Genomic DNA, 23,829 nt, shown 5'->3' with positions numbered 1-23,829 from the left:
TTCTGGAAGAGGATTGTCATGAGACAGTCCCATTGCTCCAGTCTCTTCTTTGGATACACTTCAACCCCTCAATGCCTTTTTAAGTTGTCTCTCCTTGAACCTCAAAAAGGATAAACTTCCTCCCTCAAAAAGGACAAACTTTATCCCTCAAAAAGGATACAGCAGAGCAAATGGAAAACACCCCACACCACAGCTGGGTACCCAGATGAGTGGCCAGGGCAGAGGACCTCCCTGTCCCATGGCCAGTGGGTCCTTGTCCCACTGATGCCTTAAGATTTCAGCTTTTATATTTTTCAGATCCTGTCCTGCATTAGTGCACAACTCTGAACTCCATATAGAGTGTTAGTTAACTCTCTTCACATTTTGGTCAAAACAATCCTTCCAGGCCTGAGAACCAAAGACACCTTCAGGCCCCAAAATGTACAAACAAAAGTGAATTGGGGGGAGAAGCAAACGGGGGGAATATGACTTCATTACCTGAAGATGTAACTGGAGAATTAACCCCTGATATGCAAATAGACCAAACTTTTATCTGTCTGAAAAACTCATGACCATTTTGGGTGTAGCCCCCTGGGGAGGCTTCATCTGCCCTTAATGTACCTGAAGGCCCTTTTCATTAAATAAATCTGCTTTTATTCTTTTAAATTTGTCATTTGCCTGGCCTCTGTCTCTAGGTAAGCCCAAAAAAGGCATCTCCATGGCCGGCAGCTCCTGTCCCATGGCCAGTGGGTGACCTGGCCAGGGGCCAGCCCTGTGCCCTCGTGTTCCACTCCCAAAAGAACCAGAGACTTGGCTGCTAGGCTCAAAGTTTACCCACAAGGTTGGAAGCCTGAGGTGCCTGGCCCTGCCCAGAGCCAGAACACATGTTTGTGGGATATAGAAAGTGCTTGAAATAGAGGCCACAGAGGACCCATTAGAAATTCAATATTAGCTTTGTAAAATTGCTAATAATTAGCTACAGCTCTTTTCTCCATCACAGCAGCTGGTGACATGAAAGTGATTAAGTTTCTAATGAATAGATTAGGGTTACTGAATATATTAAATAACAAGGTTTTTAATCAACTGTTTATTGATTCCAGCAAGACAGTTCTGACGGCAAAAAACCACTGGGTAGCAGTGGAATTTATTTATGGGCCAGTGTTCTACATCAGAAATAATTAAAAATAGATTATTTTTCACCAAATCTAGAGCTTTTTTCTCTTTGAGGCAGGTCAATATGGATTAAATTAACTGCAAATAATAAATTAAGGTAGAATTGAAAGCTAAATTCAGAGCAGAGAGGTGCTTGCAGCTTGGCAGTCAATCTTTGTTTGCAGTTGCTGGGGCAGAACCAACCACATATTTATTGTCTGCTTTCAGCCAGGAGAGACAAAAAAGGCTGGACTTCTTGGGCAAAGGGTTTCTGAGACACTAGCCCTGTTGTCCAGGCTCATGGGAAGGATCCTATCCCAACCAGAAAACAAACATTTATTTGCTTACTCGGATCACTGGGTGCCGCTGGGAGCCAAGTGAGCTCCCCTAGGAAATTCCCAGGCAGCCAAACAACAGTTTGGGGCCCTGAGCCTTCTTTTTTGGATGAAGACAGCAATCCCACCTTGCAGCCTGGTGTTTTGAGATGTAGCTGACAAAGCCTGGTGGAAAAACAGCTTTTCAGCTGGGCTGCATCCCCAGTCAGGTGTCAGGGGTTGTGTGAAGCAAAGGATCTTCTGGGGGGTCACTCACAGCTGGAGAGACCTCTCTGAGCAGCAACAGCAGCTTCCTGCTGGAAAGCTCTGAACCTGCCCAAGCCCCAGCCCTTGGAAACAGAGCTCAGGAGCAATTTCTCTCTGCTCAGATTTCTCTCTGCTCATCAGAGACCTTCCCAGGGCAGCTCACTGATCTCCAAGGCCAGCCAGGAGACAAGCAGCACATTCCACATTCTCTTTAAGCAGTTTTCCATTTCTGCTTCTGTCAGGTTCAGAGGATCATGGCTGCATCCCTCCATGCAATAGGATCCAGGATGTCCTGCAGTTTTAAATACTCACAGTGGAAACTGTAAGAAAAAGAAGAAATCCTTAGGAGCTCCAATTTTTCCATGGCTCCAAAGCACAGAAAAACTTTCTGCCAGTATATATAGCCACCTTGGGGTCTATTATTTTATTAAGGGGTATTTGAAGTGCTCCATGACGTAAGCAAATCCATAATGTATATATATATACAGTGCATATGCATATGGAGCCATTTATAGAGCAAATCCTTCTAGTTCTGATAGTTTATAAGGTAGAAGACCTTTAGTCTGGCATTGAACCAAAGCCAAAAGCTTCATGTGCTCTTTAAACCAGCATAACACAGAGAAGATGTTTTACTTCGGAGCCTCAGTGGAAGCAGGATTTCATGGAAGGATTTGCTCTCAAAGTGGCATCTATCTGAAGGGTTTGGATTAGTGTGAGCAGTACCTGTAAAAATGTGTGCAGAGGGGCTGTTGAGGTCATCAAAGGGCCATGATAAATCAAATTACTGTGGGGAGCTATGGAGTTACCACTGCTGCACAGGGGGTGTGGGCTGGAATTTGGGGACAGAGCATGGGAAAACAGGATGGACCCTCGTGGCCTTCACAAGGACCACAGCCTTGGCAGGGCTGCAATCCCCTCTTCCTCCTGTTCTCACTGTCTGCTAAGTCATCTTTCCCTCAAGAAAATTATCATCCACATGGCTTCACCACCAGCACTCCTTGCACTAATATCACAGTGTATAAAACCAATGAGATGTGATTTGCAATATTAATATTGATGCTGATACCAACGTTGCAATTACACATTTATACCTTGTAATTGATGCCTTGTGAAGGCTGAGCTAGAACAGAGGCTGGAAAGAGTTAAAGAATAAAGTAGGGATTTATGGAAAGGCCTCAATGGATCCACCTTGGGCAGCACAAGAGCCCAGCCAGGGCTGCACCCAAGATGAACCAAAATGGTCCCAAAATGCACGAGCGCTCACGGGGTCTCTCCCTGGGATCAGCTCTGCTCCATGTGCACATTGCAGTTCATTGTCCAATCCCAGCTTTAGCCCATCCAGTCCCATCCTGCTTGTTTTTCTCTCTCCAGCCCACGTTGTTTATGCTCTTGGACTGAGATTTGGATCATTTGTCCTTGGTCCCCAGCTGGAGCAGGAATTGTTTTGTCTCCCTGCTCTGTGCAGAGAGCTCACCATCCCCTGATGTGAACCCAGACCCACACACTAAAGCAGCACAGAATGTGAAAAATAGAAAAGTTAAAACCTGAGGCATCATAATAATTAGATACAAACATCATCTACAACCCAAAGTTCTAATGCAATTCCATCAAATTTTCCCTTTACTTTCCTTTTTTTTTCATTCTGCTGGCTGTCAGTCTCTCAGCTCTTAAATACAGAAGTGTGGCCCTTTGGAAGAAGAGAGAATCTCTGGAGCATGATTTGCCAGCAGGGATTCCCTGAGGGATCCAGGGACATCCCTGGCTTGTGCCCCAATCTCAGATACACCCTGGACAGGGGAAGCTGGACAAGGTGATTTGAGCCTATTTTCCACACCACAACCAAAGAGTAGCCAGAGTTGATCTGCAGTCAACACCCAGGTGTGGAGAGCAGAAAAACTTCATCAGAAAAGAGAACAAACCCCAGAGGAGGATCCAGCCTCTCCCCTGTGTGTACCAGGAGTGCTGCAGGAAGCAAGTCCCAGCTGGCATCAGCAGCACTGTGAAATAAATGAAGATGCCCTCAAGGCATCCTTTTCCATCCCAGCATCAGCCTGGTTTTTCTCTCTCAGTATACAGCTGCTTCTCTCAGCACACAGCTTCTTGAGCTAAGCAGCTATCTGGGAGAGCCCTCTATCCCAGTGGTGGCTGGAAAATCAGCAGGAGAGGTAAGTGGAGATCACAGATCCAAGTCTGGAAAGAGTCCTCAGCGTATTCCAACAGGACCAGCCGTGCTGGCACCTGGCTGCACCTTTCTGTTCAATCCCTGAGCTGGATGGGCACCCAGGGAGTGGGTCTGTGGGAGATGTGGGGCACACGAGCCATGGAATCAGTCTCTGAGGTTGTGGGGTCACTCCTAGAAGCCATTAAGCCTAGAGCTGAGCTTAGTGGGACCAGGTCGGATGTCAAAGGTGCACCACAGGAACCATCATGAAAACCCCCTCTGATAATTTACCCCCTTTTCCTTCCTTTCACCACTTCCATCTGATGAGTTCCTGGAAAGTGCAAGGTCAAAAATGAAGAAAGCAGTAAATACTTCCAGGGAGACCCTGCAGGGCAGAAAGACACTGAGAATAAATCCATCCTGGTGCAGCATCTGGTGCAGCATTCCCTCAAATACACTCCTTGAGGGGATTACCCTGTCACCTTCAAGCTCAAATTACAATTTATTAAGAAACTACAGGAAAATATCACATCAAAGCTCTTCAGAGAAGGCAAGCATCACTGGGCTGCCCCAGGATAATCTCCTGCTCTGCCTTTTCCTCCCCGCTGTGCAACATCAGAAAGGTGCCAGGCATCCATCCACAGGCACATCCCACCACCAATGCACCTGGGTGCCCATCCTTGCTCCAGGGGGATGCACAGAGCCAAGGAGGAGTGCTCCAGGCTGCCCTTCTTGCGCCTCATCTGCATGAATCCCTGAGAGCCCCTGGCAATCTGAGATTTGTCAGCATTTCCCATCTCACATTTCCTACTGGAAATCCCTCCAGCACAGGAGATGCTGCAATAGGTCCTGCTTGGCAAGCTAATTAAACCCACATGTAATTGTCAGAAAGGTACTGCCACGTCAGGGCTCTGAGATGTGCATTTGGCCTTTTGCAGTTTATTTCTGCTGCAGGGACAGCAGGCAGGCAGGATTTAGCACCCCTGCAGCTGTGTCACCTTCCCTCCCCACACCCAAAGCTCCACCTGCCTGGAAAGATGCTTTAACATGGCACAAGGAACCATTTAGCTCTTGTCATTCCCACCTGCTGCTGAAGTTGGGAGCATCCTAAATACTTTTATAATCTGCAAAATCTGTCCCTTCAGCCTTCATTTTGGGAACTCCAGGAATGACCATTCTCCAGCAAGAAAACAGCATTTTAGCCTGATCAAGCCCAGGGAAGGATGTGGCTTCATCTCCCACCCCACCTTAGTGTAAAGAACCTTTGATGAGAGCACTCCAGTAAAGATTTTTGGAAATCAAGTAGACTGCAGTTTTGTTTGCCAAAAATATAAATTCTATGCAATCAGCTAAAGCACATTTTCCACAGATTGAGCATGAATGTCCCTTGGTGGAGGGAGAGCCAAACCCACCACATGGATCACTACACCCAAGGCCCATGGCTCAGGCCAAGGTATGGCTTTAAAGGAGATCCTCTGATTTTCTGTAGAAGCTTCTTGATGTGTGAACACATATCCAGACAAGCACAGCACATTTGGGATGGGATGATCATCTGGAAATCATTACAGAGCACAGACCTGCCCATGGGATTTCCTGCACTTCCTTCCTGACGTGGGAACAGCCTGTTCCTCATCTGGGGCTGCCCCTGCTGCTCCACACATCAGCTGCAGGCAGGAGAGGCACAGCAAGTGTCTCCACACCGTGAGCTGCCTGCTCTTCCTTCTCGGGTTCCTGTGGCTGAGATGACTCTCAGGTATTAGAAAGTCTTTTTCCTTAGTCTTGTGACTGACGAAGAAGTCGAGATTCATCATTTTGCTTTTCAAGGATGTTTATTTTTCTTTATTTATTACATTCTTTCTCTGACCTGCTGAGGTCTGTCCTGCAGGTCTGGCTGTGGCACAGTGCCTGTCCTTGAAGTGGTGTTAACATTTTATACTAAGAACTAGGTGTACTTTATTTGCAATAATTTTCCAATACCTATCACCTATGTTAGACAGTCTGTCTCTCCTCTAAACCAATCCAAAACTCTCACCATCCCAGCAGAAGATGGAGGACAAGAAGAAGGAGAAGAAGGACAGGACATGCCCAGGTTTCTCCACCCCCATTCTAAAACCCCAAAATTCCACTTTTTCACCCTGAGACAAATGAACTATCATTCTACTCAAACTCTTGTGGCTTGTAAATCTTCACACAAAGCAGGTAGTTTTCTCCATGGGCCAAAATCAAAGGCACTGGTGTTTTTGACTCTGTGCCAAGGTCTCTGAGCCCCCTGCCAGGGTCTCAAACCATCCAGGGCAGCCAGTGGAATGTCCTGGGTTCTGACACTTCGTGCCCTTTTGAGCCGTTCCTTTGTCCCAAGCTGCCAGCAGAGCAATGCCCCTGCTGGCATTCTGTGAGCAGTGTCCCTCCTGCTGAACAGGGAGATGCTCCACGCTGGAGCACACACAGCCCACAGGGACAGGAGCAGTTTCCAGAGCTCTTGGCCAAGGCCTAAAACCAAATGGAATGGAGAAGTTTGGCTTTCCAGATCTTTTTTTTTTTTTAAACATACTTTGCTAAGCACAGAACAGTGCAGGAATAGCACAGAATATAAACTTCTTTCCTTTTTCAATTAATTTCACAAACTAAACAGGATCCGTAGCCTTCCTGAGCTACCTCAGGGATTCCCTGGAGTGTCTCATATGTTCATATTTCAGCCTCCTTTCTGTCTGCATTTTATGCATTCCTCCTCCCAAAATTCTGAGCTCCCTCTTCTCTCTCTTCCCTGCTTTTAGAGAGATTAAGAGGCTTCAGATGAAACACAAAGAGCCAAATACTCTATCGTTGTATAATTTTTGCAGTCACTTCTACTACTGAAAAGCAAAATAAAATGTCAGTAAGGGCATTTCTGATTTATACACACTTCCTGATAACTAATGGAGACCAAAAATTGCTATTCAGCTGCATATTCTGAGTGATTCTCCTGATTTGGTTACACATATTGAAGGTGGAGAAGCAGCAGGTCATGTTCTAACAGCTTTGATAATTACCAGATGACCTCCCAGTCCTACACTGCAGAATGGAAATCTGACAAAGCAGGAACATCTGGACATAGCCAGAGCAGTTTGTGCATAATTACTGAACAAGCTTATTTACCATCCAATTGTTTCCAAGCAGTTTAATGTTCTTAATGCCGTGTCAAGAGCAAAGACAGGGCACTCCACATATTTAATAACTGACTTAAAGCCCCACTATCAGGAGTCACCCAATGGTAGGAGAAGCAATACTACCCTCTGAGCTTCCAGCCAAGCAGAAAACACCTCCAGAGAACTTTCTGCAATGGACAAGGAGCTTGAAAATGGAGACCAGAAAGCTGAGGGCCAATGAAAGACAGAGAAATTACATTTTTTAAGAACTCATCATTATTCACTAAACTCCTGAGTAGGTTTTCCTGAAGGAGGGTTTGGTTCATGCCATAAACAGTGGTGGAAGTGGCTGCTCAGCCCCACACACTGAGCTGTTGTAGCTGAATGGAGGTTTGGATGGGAGTTTATAAAAATGGAGAGTGACTTTTGACATGGGCAGATAGAAGAGTGTTTTAAATAGGACATGGGTTTAAGTTAAAAGAAGGGAGACACAGACTAGAAGAAATTCTAGAAGAAATTCTTCACTCTGTGCCCTGGCACAGGGTGCCCAGAGCAGCTGTGGCTGCCCCTGGATCCCTGGAAATGTCCAAGGCCAGGTTGGACATGGCTTGGAGCAACCTGGGATAGTGGAAGGTGTCTGCCCAAGGCAGGGGGTGAAATGAGGTGATCTTGAGGGTCCCTTCCAACCCAAACCATTCTGTGATTCTGCAGAGGATGGATGGATGGATGGATGGATGGATGGATGGATGGATGGATGGATGGATGATGGATGATGGATGGATGGATGGATGGATGGATGGATGGATGGATGATGGATTGATGGATGGATGGATGGATGGATGGATGATGGATGGATGGATGGATGGATGGATGGATGATGGATGGATGGATGGATGGATGGATGGATGGATGGATGGATGATGGATGGATGGATGGATGGATGGATGGATGGATGATGGATGGATGATGGATGGATGGGTGGATGGATGGATGGATGGATGATGGATGGATGGATGGATGGATGGATGGATGGATGGATGGATGGATGATGGATGGATGGATGGATGGATGGATGGATGGATGGATGGATGGGCTGCTAAGCTGTTGGTCCTGTAGTAAATACCTCAGACTAGCTAAAATCAGCAACAATTCAACAATTTTTTCATTGACAGCTAATGTGTTGCAAAACAAGGAGAAAAAAATAATAACAAACAACCAGCCACATTTTATTGCCATTTGAATGTCAGCTGGCACACTCTGCCTTGGGAAAATGTTCCCTAATTATACAGCCAGCCTTCCAAACACACTCCTCAGCTCTCCCACATGTGGCATTTACAGTTGCAGTAATAATACAGCAGCCAGCCAAGGAGCAGAGCCTGAGCACACCTCTGACCTGCAAGTGACCCTCTAATTAGCGGGTGCACGGGGTTAACGAAGGGAGCGCTTCTTCCTGGAAGGAGTGTTAGCAGCCTGAACCCCAGCCTCAGTAAACTGGGAAATCTATGCCAGCAGGTGTTTACACATTCATTAATGGCCTTGGCAAAACAAATCACAGCAGAAAAGCCCTTTCCTGGTCATGTTTTGCTCGGAGTAAAATGAGAGGGTTGTTTTTTTCCTGCTCACAACAATTCCTGCAGAGGCAGAAGGGTAAGAATGGAATGAGGTGTTGTGTTTGGGAGCTGCAGGCAATCAATGCCCCAGCTGGCCCAGGACACTTTGCCAAGGTTTTGCCTACCATCACTACCAAGTCACAAATCCCTTTGTTTATTCCCTTTGTTGGTAGTAAAATGGTTCTGGATGCTTGAGATTTCAAGTGGATTAGCATTTCCAGAGAGCTGGAAGCATTTTGACTCGGATTAGGAGGGCACATCTGGCCCAGCACAAGGGGCAGAGACTTGGACAGCCCCAAGGTCTGCTCAGGGACAAGCAGAGCAGTGCTCTGGAGCATCCCCCAGACTCAGGAGGCTGCATTTCCACTCTTTCTCTCCTCCCAGAGGCAGAATTATATCCCAATAATGCAGAAAATCAGCACAACTGATTTCTCCCCACTACTGGATGGGTAGAGACAGCTCAGCCCCAGACAAAGAGCTGTAACTCAAGCCACCAAACCAGAAGCTTCAGTGTAAATGGGGTGAGATTTTCCAACTTGCTCCTATCAGGGAAGGCTGCTCCTGTCTCCAGTCAGATTTATCAAAGCAGCTCCCAGCTCTGTACTTGTAGCAAATCAATAGCAGGGTTATTACTACAAACTGCTGATCCCAGTTTCCATCAAACAATGACATGGGCATGTCCCAAAACATACTCAATCCTCGGTTAAACCTCCTAAGGCATGATCTAGAGCTGACAGGAGATATAACAGGTGAAAATTGCAGGGAAACTGATGGGAGTGGAGGCATCCCAGGACTGGGCAATCACAGCAGCACACGTGGGGGAGGGATGGAGCATGAACAGTTTGTTATTGGCAAATTGGGGTTTGTTATGAACAAAAAGGGAAACAGCTATTTTGGTCGAAAGAGTAATTTTGGTGGGAAAGTAGTTTTTTTCACAGAACACCAGAAATCTGGAAGCTATTCTTGAATTTTCTTTTCAAAGAAGAATAATGTAAATACTTCCAGCCTCGATCATCACAACCCAAATGGGCTCTAAAAATCTCTCATTTGAGAAAGGGAGAATCAGCTCTGTTGACAAAACTGATCATCTAAAGCTCTGTTAATATTTTTCCTACAGAAATGAGACATTTCTTGAGCAGCCCATCCCTCCCAGAGCGGCTTTAGTGCTGCTGGAGAAACACAGCCCAGCAAGGGACCAGTGCCAGGTCCTGGCTAAAACCTGCACCCTCCATCTCTCCTGAGAGGAGCCAGAGAGGAGGATTTTACACTTGAGAATCCTCTCTTCTTTAGGAGAGAGAAAAAGAAAAGTCTGATTTTCCTGGCAAATCCATGAGCTCTATCTGAGACGTCGATCTCTCTGTTGCTGCTATTGTAAGGAAAGAGTTCCTGAATTTCCCCTGTGTTGCTTTGGTTTTTTAAGTTTTTCTGTTTTCTGATGTTTATATTTTTGTAATGGAGTTTCTCATGCATTTTTAAGTAAATAATTATTGTTTTTCATTCTTTTTTAGAAGAAGAAAAAATTGATAGACTGTTAGTTTGGAAGGAGGGGTGACAGCCAGCAAAGATAACCCAGTGCAGTTTGCCACACTCCTGATCTCAAACAAGGATGAAGCAGCTGAGTGGTTTTCCCTGGTCAGGGCAGAGATAATACACCTAAAACCAGCTACCCCAAGAGTAAAACCACATCCCCACCATCTGCCATTAACTAATCCAGACTACACTAAAAAAAGAATAAAACTCCAAAACATCTACAATATATTGATGACATCATTGTGTGAGAAAAAACAACAGCAAAAGTGTTTGAGAAAAGAGAGAAAATCATCCAAATTCTCCTAAAAAACAACTTCACCATCAAAAAGAACAAAGTTAAAGAACCTACTCAAAAAATCGAGTTTCTAAGAGAGAAGTTGCAAAATAAACAGCATCAAATTCCCACCAGCATCATCACGAAAATCACAAGAATTTCTCCACCATCCAACAAAATCATCTGATGCAGTTTGCCACTCTCCTGATCCCAAACAAGAATAAAGCAGCTGAGTGGTTTTCCCTGGAGAGGCTGGGTTGAGTTGCCAGTGACTGTGGCTTATTGACTCCACTCCAGCCCAGCAGGCACAGAGCAGCCTCTAGAGGGAAAAAAACAAAGAGCTTTCCCCCCCCTGTTGGAAGATGAGGGGATTTGTGTCTAATCCCTAAACAAACACATTTAATGCCATTAAAGACTCTCTGGCATTACTGACACGGATCATTCTCATGCTGCTGCATGCAGAGCACAGGCTGGATTTGTTGCATTGCATTCACAACCTGTCCCCAGTGGTAAAAACAGCTCTTGTGCCACTGTTCACTAGAAATAGGAGGAAAGTGGGAAATTAACTTCAGGGAAATGGATAATTTTAAAGATTTTATGGGCCAATATCTCTAATTAATTTCAACAAACCAGTGCAACTCTCAAACCAAACTAGCTCTCTCTTCTTTCCCTTCTTGTTCTTTCTCTCCTTTATCCCAGCTTGCCTCTACTCTTCTTCCCAACAATTAGTCCAGCTCAGAAAGGAGCATCTCTTCTCTTGTGGGCAATAGGGAAGGGAAGCACAAGGAAAAGGAGGATGACAGCTGAACAGGGAAGCTCCCAGCTCCTGACACTTCAATACAAAATATTTTCTTCTTCCCATCTTAAGGCACACACACAAAAGCCCAAAAGCTCTATGAAGTTGCCCAAGCCAACATAATTGAAATGAGCAGATGTCAATATATTTTTATGACACTAAAATAGTTTGTTTCTTATTTTTATTTTTAAGAAAGAGAAATATTAACCTGTATTTTGTTTATTAAAAATTAGTAATAATGCCAAAGCAACACAGCATTTCTATGAAAAGAATAGTCATTGCTGAAGCTGGGAATATTTCATTCTGTAACACAATAAAAGTCTAATTATCCTTTAAAATGATCCCTTTCTCATTAAGGGCTATTTCAAAAACTGCATTTCAAGACTTATATTTCCCAGACATTCCTGACCAGCTCCTCTCTGAGCTGCATGGATAGAGGTGATTATGTGCTTAGGAATTCAGATCACTGACATGATGAGTTGGACAGGGGTGGCCCAGCTCCAGCTTGTACTCAGAGCCTGCTACCACTTGAATCCTCTCCATGGCCCGAGGGCAAAACGAGCTCTGCAGAGGCTCATCCTGTGCCCATCACTGTGGTAGGTCCTGTGCAGGCTCCAGGAGAACCAGTGATATTCACAGTGATAAATACCTGCAGAAAAACGATTTGGGAAAAGATCTGGAATCACATTTTACCAGACTTGATGCAACACCTCTGCACAAAGGGCATCTCCACCCCGGCTCTTCCCTGTTCACCATCTCTGAAGTGCATGGGCATGGATCCATGTCGCCCTGATTTTTTAAGTTTTTCTAAACATTCTGATGTTTGCATTCTTGTAGCAAATTTTCTCACGCACTTTCTGCAAGCAACTTATTGTTTTGCACTCTATTATAGAGGAGGAGAAATTTGATGGACTGTTGGTTTGTCCAGTGTCATTGGAGAGGTGGCACTTTCACCCTCCAATCCACTGTCACCTTTAGAAATCTATAAATGCTGCAGTCAGAAAATAAACTTCCCTTTTTCTACCTTGAGAACAGCAGCATGTCAGCATCGTGTTGTTTCGTGTCATATAGCAACAGATCCACTGGGCAATTCCAGCCTTCATGGGAAGACAAACACAAAATTTTCCCTCTAAGACAAACACCACAGTGCAGCTCCCCTTCCAGGGAGCAGCAGGAAGATCCTGAGGACTGTGCCCATCCCTCACCCTCCTCCTCCTCCTGCAGTCCTTCCTCCTCACCAAACCTTGCCACTCTCCCCTGCCTGATTTCAACAGCACAAGGAGCCATTTGTGTACTAACAATATAAACAGCAATTCTTCCCTGGTCAGAGCAGGTTCAGCCCTGTCAGGTCAGGGAGCAGGATGGACAAACAGCCAGGAAAAATAACCTCTGTTGGCAGCACAGCTGAGGACACATCCCCAGCCCTACAAATACCCTCTGGTTTAGGGCACAGACATTTTCTTTAGGCAGTCTGATGGATTCTGGATCTGTCTTCTCACCCTGGGACCTGCAGAGGTGAAGGAGATGCCAGCACCTCCCTGTCCCCAGCTCCTCCAACCCCAGCAGCTTCAGGCACAGGAATTTCTGCAGCAAAATAAAACACACCAAGCCTGTGGCCTCGCTGCAACACTCCTGCCATTCACCTGAGCAAAATAAAGCCACAACCCTCCCTTCAGAAGAGGAAGAAAAATGGTTTTGTAGGACTGTAATGATGATGAGGAGTTCAAATCTAACCACATATATAAAACTTTAAAACTCTCATAAACAGATTTTGAAAGGGAGCCAGAGGCGCTGGTGCAAATGTGAGCAGCTCCAGCAAAAAGCAATATCAAAAACACAACGAAAAACCTGGGTAAGGAGAAAGAGAGAATCAGCAAAGGCTTTTCCATTTTTGTGTGTGCAGAAATAGCTTGAAAACAGGATATTTTATAAGCAGGGAGAGATCAGGTTTGTTTTCTTATTTTATTTGATTTTTTGCACCCCTGATTAATTGGTAAGCACAGCCAGAACACAGACACATGCCAAATGCAGATGTGTCAGGCTCTTCAGGTGGCCCCAAGCCAGGTAAACATTTGACCACAAAGCCCACCTAATTTTAGTGGGCTGAAGTCTGGAAAAGTGATTAACTACAGAAAGGCCAGTGTATTGCTTTGTACCTGGGGAATGAGGGAGCAAAGCAAAGGCTCTCAGGTCCTAATTAAGAAAATGCCTTTTCACTCCGTGGAAAGCCGTGAAACGAAGGAAGCTGGTGCTTTTCCAACAGTGCTCATAAAGCTGTCAATAAGTGAAGAAAGCGACATTGATGGCGTGAAAAGCCATCTCCAAGAAAAAAAGGGGAGAAAAAAACCCCTCTTTGCTGTCCAATAAGGCCTAACAAATCATCTATGAACATATAGATGGCAAATTTAACTGCAAATTAGCGGTGTTTAGGAAATCCAGACAGCCAGCTAGAAAATATGAAAATCAAGAGCAGGAAATTCAAATTCAGCAAATACTTTCGGATTTTGGGTTTGGTTTTTTTTTCATCCTGGGCTTCTCTATTGATGATCAAGACAGCAGGGAGCTGTCCTTGTTTTGGAAGTGAAATGTTCCTTTGGGAACGCGATGCCAACAGCAAAGCTCCCAGGCATGGCCAAGGTGGGCACGTCCCCTTCCAAAGGATTCCACCCTGGGGACATTTCTCCAGCAGGAGGAGGTTTTGAGATTTTTTTAAGGTTTTTGTAGGGGTTTCCTACAGATCCGTGGCATGGCACAGACCTGGATTCCAGATGTAGCTCTCCCAGCTGTGGGAAAAGTCCATCACCTTATCTTTACAGACTCCAGAGCTTGCAGAGGACTCAAATGGCTACTTCTCTTCATAAAATTAATGGTGTGCTTTTTATGGATTTCAGCTACAGCTGGGAGCCTGATTCTGCTCAGGAGGGGCTGTTAATACAATTACCAGGCTGCTTTTACACTGTAAATTCTCTGTTGTTTTCTTTGCCCTGTTTAGGAGTTTCATTTAGACGTGCTGTGGAAATCAGGCTGGGTTGTTACCACAGCTGTACTGAAGGCTGTGCTGGCACTTGCTTTATAAAAAAACATATTTTCAAGGTTTATAATAGCAATGAAATTTTCCCCTCTTGCCAAAACTTGGCATTGACACTTCAGCAGAGCTCCAGAGGACACTTTTTGGATAATTTTGAAGAAAATAGGCACACACCCCATGCAGTCTGCAAGTCCAGAGGTTTTAGGGGGCAGACAGGATTTGGGGGTTGTAATTGGGGTCTGGGGCCATTTCTACAGGGTCCACACCATGGCACAGGTTACCCTGCCAAACACAGGCAAGCCCAAAAGGGACTTTAATCATTTATCCTCCATTAGGAAGTGGTACCACATTAATTTAATTGCAAGCTGATAAATCTCCCAATGTGAATACAGTAATAAATGGGGGGTTTTTTGAGGTGTTTTTCATCTTTCTTTAACACTATTTCCTCACAGGAAAAATAAATTTTACCAGTGTAAGTTCTTACACTGTTATAAGTATCCCAACACAATTTTGAACATGCAGTTATTAAAAAAAATTACAGTTTTGTCCAGTGTGACCATATTAAATATTAAATATAAGCCACACTTAATCAAATGAGCAAGGAAGGGGGAGAGAGGAAGCACAGCTCAATTTAAGCTTATTTATTTACCACTAGAAAAACAATCAGGAAACAATTTTCTCCTCCCAGAAGAGTTTGAGATTCCCAGGCAAAATCAGATGAAAAGTTAATCTCCAGAATATTCAGGTGTTGAAAGACAGGAAGGAAAGGGGAAACTTCACTAGATGCATGAAAATGGGGGAATGTTTTGTTTCATTTTTATGTAGCTTGTTTGTTTGTCTTCAGTCAAGATGCAATTTTCAGCCCAAACCAGATTTTCTTAATCTATTTCAGGAGATGTTGGCTTAAGCCATTTAGGAAGCTAACCAAACACAAGAGGACAAGAAGAAAAGTTCTTGCAAGGATAAACCTTGTTTAAAAGGCAGGAAACTGGGGATGGTCAGGTGGATCAGACCTTGCAAGCAGAGCTGACATGGAGCCCTGGAGAGATCTGTGCCATTAAAAATGCATGTACATAAATGATCCAGAAAAGGGCATGAGCAGTGAGCTGGGAAAGTTTGCTGACAATACTAATTTTGAGAGCATCATAATGAACTCCAAAACAATTTTATGATATATTGCCAGGTAATTAAATGGCAGATGAAATTCAATGTATATAAAAGTAAAGGGGAAATAAACAATCCAAACTTCCTGTGTGAAATGTTGGGCTCTAAGTTGGCCAAACCACACAGGAGCAAAGCCTTGGGTTGTGAGACATGGATTTTGGAACATCAACCCATTGGTCAGCAGCAATTTATTAAAAAAACATCATTGGAAATTACTAGGCTTAAAGAACAAAGCAGGGAATAAATACCTTTATACCTTGGTGTAAGGCTGGGCTTCACCTGCAGCTTCATCACCCTGTCCAGGTGTTGTTCCCTGGAACAACAGAAGAAGAGACTGCAGTTCAACCACTCCCACCATTACTGGTGTAAGGTTTGGGTTTTTGTAGCCAGTTCTGCAGCAGGTCAGAACTTCCCAAATACTAAGATTTCTCTGAATTTTGAACTTCAGGACAAAGATCAGCATAACAAATCTATAATAACAACACTGTGTCCATAATTGCACCACATTCTGCCCAGGACACCACATGGTGGTGAAGAGCAGCTGGAACTGCCTTTGATGGGCCACTGCAGAGCAAGACACCAGAAAATAAGACCAGAGGGCTCTGCATGGGAAAAAGCTACAGCCATATCTGGTCTGCCCCTCGTTCTTTCAATATTTTTTTTTCCTTACTGTGATTTTCCTTCTCATTTACCTCAATCAATCTCTTCTCAATTCCAGGCCAAAAACAATTCCCAAGGGATTCATTGCAGTTGTTATTTTCACGGGACAGCAGCCACGTCGAGTGCTAAATTAATTAGCCATCACCTTCCACTTCCTCCGCTTAGGGCAGATTGGAACAATTACTCCTTTTTAAAGCCCACCTTCACCCCTGCCATCACCAACCTGCTCAGAGGAGACCCAGCCAGTCTAGCAGGAAGGAAGAGTGAGCCCTGCAAAGTCTTTGCCATGGTATTTTTAGGACCAAGACCCCTACATTCAGAATGTGCTGCCACTGTGTGTCCATTGATTATAAGGTTTGGAAATGCATTTCTGTTCCTGAGGCAGCAGCAGGAGATGTCCTGTTCCTGTGGGGAGAACAGGGCAGTCTCCCACACCAATGAGGCTCTTTCTGCTCATTCAGGACATGTCCAATGTATTCGAGGCGTTCCCAGATGAAGAAAGGAATGATGAATCTGACTCCATGTTCTCAGAAGGCTAATTAATTCTTTTATTATACTATATTATAATTAAAAAGAATTATTAAAAGAATACTAAACTAAACTGTACGAAAGAATACAGAAAGGACACTTACAGAAGGCTAAAAAGATAATAATGATAACTCATTACTTTTTCCAGAGCCCTGACATAGCTTGGCACTGATAGGTCAATGAGTCAAAGCCATTCACATGAAACCAATGAAACAATCACCTGTGGGTAAATAATTTCCAACCAAATTCCAAAGCAGCAAAACGCAGGAGAAGCAAATGAGATAATATTGTTTTCCTTTTTCTCTGAGGCTTCTCAGCTTCCCAGGAGAAGAATCCTGGGCAAAGGAATTTTTCAGAAAATATGGCTTTGACACACGTCAAGGCATCCTTCTGCAAACCTGAAAGCAGATCTTTCAGGGCTGCTCTCTCTCTCCCACGAACAGATTCCTAACCTGACCTTACCTTACGGCAGAGACCACCGCTGTGCAATAAAACATGACTTTTGGAGTTGTGTTTTTATGATCTATGAAATCACCCAGACCTTTTGGGTAAATAAATTCTGGCTGTGGAGCTGACCTCTTAGCCTCTAGCAGATCACTAAAGCCTTAGGGTTTTTCATTAGGCTTCAATAACATCCACAAATCCCTCTTTTCTAGTAGTTCTTAAAAATCCTTAGGAGAGAAAACCTCGTGGTAAATTTTGCTTCAAATATCAACTAGAGATACAAGCTCAATAAGTGTAATATCTTAACTGCAGAGTGCCAGAGGCAAGCAGTGTTAATCACACAAGGCTTTTGTGAGGTTATTTCACTGTGCTGCCTATGTTACCCCTAAAATACTCTGTCTTCAAGGTTGGCTTCACAGCTCCAACTGATTTCTGTCACCAAGCAAGTGTGAGGAGCAGCCTAATCCAGAGAAAAGCATCAGATTTTCTTCCTCATCATCCTCTGTCGGTGGCCACCAAAGCCCAACTTGGCATCAACTGAGGGGCCACAAACAGAAGCAATAATGTATTGAGGACATAGAGAGGAAGGACAAGGGTGAAAATTAGATGCTGAAGAAGTCATCCACTGAAGAATGCCTTCAGTCATAAGGAAAAGCAATATATCAATCTCTGCATTTCTTACAGGAAATATTCCAGCACGCTAGAATGTGCAAAATTGAAATCCAAAAAAATAATGCAATTAAGTTGCAAAATTGACTAATACAAGAAGTTCTTCAGGCTACAGACCCAGCAAGAATCAATACAATTCTTTATATTGCTTATTAACATAAAAAAATACCATGTAAGAATACTAGAGCAGATATCAAACCCACCTAGGCTTTTTTCTCAGTAAGCTTGAGGCACAATCCTGTCCCCAAGACAGGATACAAAACCATACAGGTCTGACTGGTCCAACACTATCAACTTTGGCACGAGGTTTTCAAACAAGTCTTGATTATAGTGAGAAGTCTAGTGACAGGCAAGACCAGAAAGAGCATTCCATGATCAAGGGACTAAAACTCCAAATATACTCTGCAGACCAATTTCTAGCACCTCTCTATCTTCAGAAAATGGATAACATTACTTGTAGAGAAAAAGTCCAGCTGTTGGCAATTATAACCCAGCGTATCTGTCTCTTCCAAAAAAAATGTGGTTGAATACCTCATATAAATCATGGCTTGCCTGAAGTCAATGCCAATTTGCTGCTGCCCAGACTGAATTGAGCTGTATTTTGGTCTGGTCAGATTACAGTAGGTGTTGTCCCCATACTCCTCAAGCACTTTGGAATTCAAACACATTGAGAGGAACCAAGAAATCTCTTTTTGACTTCCCTTGTGCTTGAATCGGCCTCCACATCTCCCCCTCTGATGGAAAGGGGGCAAATCCTTTCCCCTCCCTCCATGAGCACTTGGTTCACATTAACTGTAAAACCCACAGAAGATTACAGAGGAGTGATTCATGGGGAAAGGCAGAGGAGGAGGAATGGCAGCACAGTCTTTATGAGGAGATTTGGGGTGAGGAGGATGTCTGGAACACACCCAGACCTCGCGTATCCCTCTTTCAGCGTGATGTAACCAAGCACACCCATCTGGTGCCAGCTGGTTTGTGTCAAGTGCCTGCTCTTGCCCTCCAGCCATTCCCCCAGCCCCTGGTGTGACACTTTCCCAGCTTGCTGAGCTCACTTCCCCTTGGAGCAGGAGTTTTGATGAAGTGGAGCAATGGTAACCACATGGCCTCATTCACCCTCACCAAGTCATCTGCTCCAGCAGGCTTCTGCTCAGGGCATGCAGGATTTCACACATTGGCTCATAAGGCCCCAGCAGAAAAATAATAGACACATGGGATGGAGTGCACCTTGCTGCCTGCATAATTTTGGGGTTTGGTTGTTTTTTTTCCCCTAAAGATCTTCATAGTCAATTTTCCTTCTGTTTTCATTTGTTGACTCAGCTGCACTCACAGCCCAAGGCAATGGATCTGGCCTGGCAGAACCTTCATTCCTGCAGTTCTCTTGCTGGTAACAGCTGGGATCACTGCAGGTCTGAGGGGCTGCAGTGTATATGTTCTAATTTAAGCATAAAAAAAAAATATCCCCAGACTGCAGGCTAAAAATCTCTCAGCCACATAACATTGCTGTGTCTAGGATTTCCACTTTTCCTCCACCCATCTGTTCTTTAAGTCATCAAAGTTTGTTCAGCCTAAAGAAGAGGGGATTGAGGGGAAACCTCATTGTCATCTTCAGAGTCCTCACGAGGGGCAGTGGAAGGGCAGGTACTCTCCTGGCCAGTGATAGGATGGCCTGAGGCTGGTTTAGGGGAGCTTTGAATTGATAAGTATGGAAAAGATTTTCACCCAGAATATGCTGAGTGGAAGAGTGGTGACAGCCCCAGGGCTGACAGAGCACTAGGAGCATACAAACAATGGCTTCAGGCACAGGGTGGGATTGTTGGGGTGTCCTGTGCAGGGCCAGGAGTTGGACTGGATGATCCTGATGGGCTCCATCCAATTCAGCCTCTTCTATGATTCTATGATTAAAAAAAGGACAGTCAGGAAATGGTTGATAGCCTCATCAGAGCTATGCTATGGAACTGAGGAAGAGTTATTAGGGTAAAATAACTATTTGTTATTAATTAATAGGTAATCTGCTGTTATCTGCCTGATCAATGACATATTCTGGGCATTACTCTAACCATGCCTTACTATCACCTTCTATTTTTGAGACATACCCTCGCCCAAAATAAAACTTGACTGAAAGTGTTATATGAAGCTATTCTCTGTACACTCTTTAGCTGTAAATTATTCCCATCCTGATCCATTATCTTAATTTAAGAAGGGCTGCAAATTCCAGGAGTATTTCCTGCGCCAAGATGTTCCTGCTAGTCAGCCACAAAAGGAACCATTTAAGCCTGAGAAACCAAAAATGGTGGGCTGAAAACAAGGACAGACATTGTGGAAAATATCTGAAATCCTCTCATTAACTCTCTTGCCAGGACTTGATGAGATCCTTCACATCCAGAAGGCTCTTTGGTAAATTCCAATGTGTACAACATTGACACATGGCTGGTGTGACTCTCCCTGAGCCACTTGTGCTCTAACACTTTCCCCTGTGAGCTCTGCAGGTGGGATACACACAATTTATGGGTACAGAATAACTATTTATTGGTCATTATCCCCCGTAGTTTTCTAGGAGTTACATCCTAGCAGGATAAATATTAGCACATGCAGTGAGTTTCTGCTGGCCAAGGTGGAAATGTGTTCCCCTTCTTCACACAGGCTGATTCCCAGCCTTCATAGTTGCTGTCTTATTCTACATTTCTCCTTGCAGTTTTATAACTCCATGTCAACAGTTTCCCTCTTGAATCCTTAAGTCATTATCTCAACAATGACTCTCTGTTTTCCCTCTTTCTACCTTTCATGCCTTTAGCCGATGGACTTTCTCACAGCTCAGAAACAATTTTCTCAGCAAAACAGAGCCAAGGTCACGCAGCTGTGCTCCTCCAAACCAGGCCTTGGGTCTGAGAGAGCTGAATTCCTGGGCTGCAGGTTACCTTGGGTCATCTTGGCAACCCAGGGCTCGTTTTCCTGGCTTAAAAAGCTCTCTGCTGATTCCCAGGGCAGAAATCTGACATGGCCATTTGAACACTGGGTTTGAAGCATGAGCAGCCAGGACAGAGCCTCGAGGGCCAGGATAAATCCCACAGCAGCATTTTGTGTCCCAGCACACGAGGGAGAGCCTGAAACAGACCCAGCCACCAGAGCCACAAGTGGCTTGTGCTGGTGACACCTCCAGTGAGACATTTCCAAAAGGAAAAGCCATCATGATGTCCTCGAGGCTTGAATGTGTGGAGTGGGGAAGGATGTGTTGTACCATTGAAGAACAGCAGCCACTGAACACCCCTGAGGTCAGCAGCTGCTGCCTGGATGCATTTCTGTCAAGGAAAAAGGCAGAAAGGAGAGGGGCTGAGTTCCCCCAGAGCTTCAAAACAACAGCTGGGAATTCATCCCCAGGAGTGGTGTGCTCACTGCCCCATCATTGCATCTGCAGAGGAAATTACTGCTTGAGATGAGGGCCAGGGGATACCCACCCCAAAACAGGATGGGTGTGAGCCAGCAACAAGCATCGTTTTTACATTTAGTCATGTGGAAAGCTTTCAATAAAGCATGAGGAGAGTGGATTCATGGGAAAACCTTGATGGAAGTGAAACGGGTTTGGAAAACTCTAACCTTTCCTGTCAAAAAGGAATTTTTACCAAAAATACACACAAATACAAATATCAGCAAAGCTAATATCTCAGGAAAAATTCGCTCCAACACAACCAATCTCCTACCAAGAAGCAATTTCAATAGACAGTTCTCAGACAGCCTTGTCCAGCACATCACATTGTAAGAAAAGGGCTGGATAAAATGAGCTTTCTTCCTTCTGAGCATCAATGGGACCAGCACAAAACTCCACCACCATTTTTCACTTTATCTCCTAGATCAGTCAAACAATTAACTGCAAGTAGCAGCCATTGTGGCTTGAATCTTCATCATCTGTGAATTCATCCATGAGTTTTTGTGAGCCAGCCCATGACTTCATTCCTCAAAGCTGCTCAGCCCAGAGCTGGAATGAATAATTTTCATCAAATGGACCATTCCCACCAGCTCTTCACTACCCAAGTGTGAGACTGCCCATACAGGTCACACAAAATCATTTCTACTGCCTCAGTGGATAATAAACATTCTAAAGACAGAAAGGAGGAGACAAACCCTTCCCTGTTCGTGCAGGAGTGCTCTGTCCTTTCAGAGGACAGGAAGAAAGAGCTCCAGAACAAGGCATACAAGTAGGAAAGGATTCTTACAGCTACTTGAATGGCCACAGATAATTAGGAGGATCAGCCCTAGGAAAGGCAACTGATGTAATTACTGAAAGAGATGCAGACAGACAATAAGAAATTCACCTGAAGACAACTAAAAATGTCTAAAGAGCCCAGGGTATCTTGTAGAAAATCCTAAGATGATTGGACTCCAGCATTACCATGATAACATCCCACAAATGCAGCTTAGATTATAATTAGGAACAGATTATCATTCAAGATGTTAAACACTTACAATATATTAAACCAACTGAGTTATTTGTGTTTCCCTGCTACAACCCCCACATCATCCTTTGGGCTCATGCTGTTCCCAAAAATTGGTTAAAATAAGAAAGTTCCTTAACACCATTAAGAAACAGACATTCTTTATGTGGCCAGATGCACGAGGGGATATCTCCTCCAAAAGCTTTGTGTGCTGAGCAGAGGAAAGTTTCTGTTTATAGACTGTATTTTACATACATATTCATGGCGTGTCCCAGAATAAATATGCATATGATAATCATTTCCCCAAAATCATTAACATATTTTCCCTCCTCTTTATGTGTGCATTCTTCTGTCCTGGGGGGTGTCTCTGGGGTCCCTGGTGGTCACAGACCCCAGTGTTGCAGCTGGCAGGGCACTGGGGCTGGTGAACTTCCAGTTCTCCTTTTTACACAGTGGGAATTGTGCCGTTCCCTAGGCCAGGGGTTTTTAAAGGATAAGCATTGTGTTATCTCACCAGGTACAGACAATTTATCACCTGGTAACAATCCCCTTGCCAGGATTTCCATGGCCCCTAGCAGAGTGGATACCTTCCACTGCATTTTCTGCCCCTGTAAAGGTTCATCTCCAGCAGCTCTCAGGGAGGGAATGTTCCAGGTGAAGAGGATACACCTGCCAGGCAGTGCAAGCTGCATTCCCATCCACCTAGAAGCATTCCCAGCTGCAAGCTTGACATTAAAATGTCACTCCTAGTCCTCCAGCAGAGCTGGAGGAAAGCTGGCCCACAGAAAAGTAAGTTGCTAATACACCTGCTCCAGATGAGAGTATCAAGATTTAAATAGGCACCAAATTTGCATAATACCCTTGAGATAAGCAGCACTACAGCAAAGCCTTGCAATGCATGAAGGATTTATTTTGTGTCTTATCCATTTCTGTATTCCAGAAGAGGCCATTCATCATTGTGCCAATACTTCAGAGATTTCACTGAAGGCTCCAACAGCTCTAGATTATCAAGGAATTATATATTTTTCCCCACTGAATAATCATTCCCAGAAGCCTGCGAGGAAAGAAAAAAAAAATCCCATTTTCATCATGTAGTCTAATGACACTGCAAGTAATGACATTCACTTTTAATGACTGCCCAAAGACACTAAAACCTCTCTTTTTTGGCCAGCTGAATGGATTTTTTCATTACTGCTTCATTTCCAGCTAGATACACACTCAACAGCTTACAGACAGGTCTTCCTCAATGCCCTGGCTACACAGGACCTCTACAAAAATTAAAGATTCCCAGAGTTATTGCACTATCACTGTAGTGAGGGAGTCACCCTGATTCAGGAATATGGAATGGAAATTCCTGTTCTTACAGTGTCTACACTCAACCTCCTCTGCCTCTGGGGACCCCACATCACATCATGGCAAACCCAGGTTTATATTTCCTGACACAGGGATCTCTGAAAACTCACTATTCCTGCCTTGGCCCTTGAGCTGGCCAACAAGGAACATTGGAGGCTGGACAGGGAAAATGCCTTTGATCCAGCAGTGACTATTTTGTTCACAACATCAGAGGAAAGCCAAGAAAAGCTCAAAACTTGTGGACAGGTGGGATATTTAGAGAGGTAGAACTTTGTATTGCAGTGGTTTGAGGGCTTAACTCACATAAGCTCCTCTTGAAACTGCCAGGCTGAGATATATGGTGATGAG

General features: G+C 44.4%; 1 long non-coding RNA gene across 1 annotated transcript in view; it reads right to left on the bottom strand.

Annotated features, from left to right (window-relative positions):
- Positions 1 to 1,972: 1,972 nt before the first annotated feature.
- Positions 1,973 to 23,829, bottom strand: part of LOC135283990 (uncharacterized) — a 41,505-nt gene continuing 19,648 nt past the window's right edge. The window contains exons 2-3 of the long non-coding RNA XR_010349561.1: positions 15,657 to 15,713; positions 1,973 to 2,032 (exon numbers count right to left, since the gene is read on the bottom strand). This is a non-coding gene — a long non-coding RNA (uncharacterized LOC135283990). The remainder of the gene's footprint in view (positions 2,033 to 15,656; positions 15,714 to 23,829) is intronic.

Source organism: Passer domesticus, chromosome 20, assembly GCF_036417665.1.
Source record: "Passer domesticus isolate bPasDom1 chromosome 20, bPasDom1.hap1, whole genome shotgun sequence".
NCBI classification, from domain to species: domain Eukaryota; kingdom Metazoa; phylum Chordata; class Aves; order Passeriformes; family Passeridae; genus Passer; species Passer domesticus.
The sequence above is the reverse complement of the archived record's forward strand: the minus strand, read 5'-3'. Positions and strand labels throughout refer to the sequence as shown.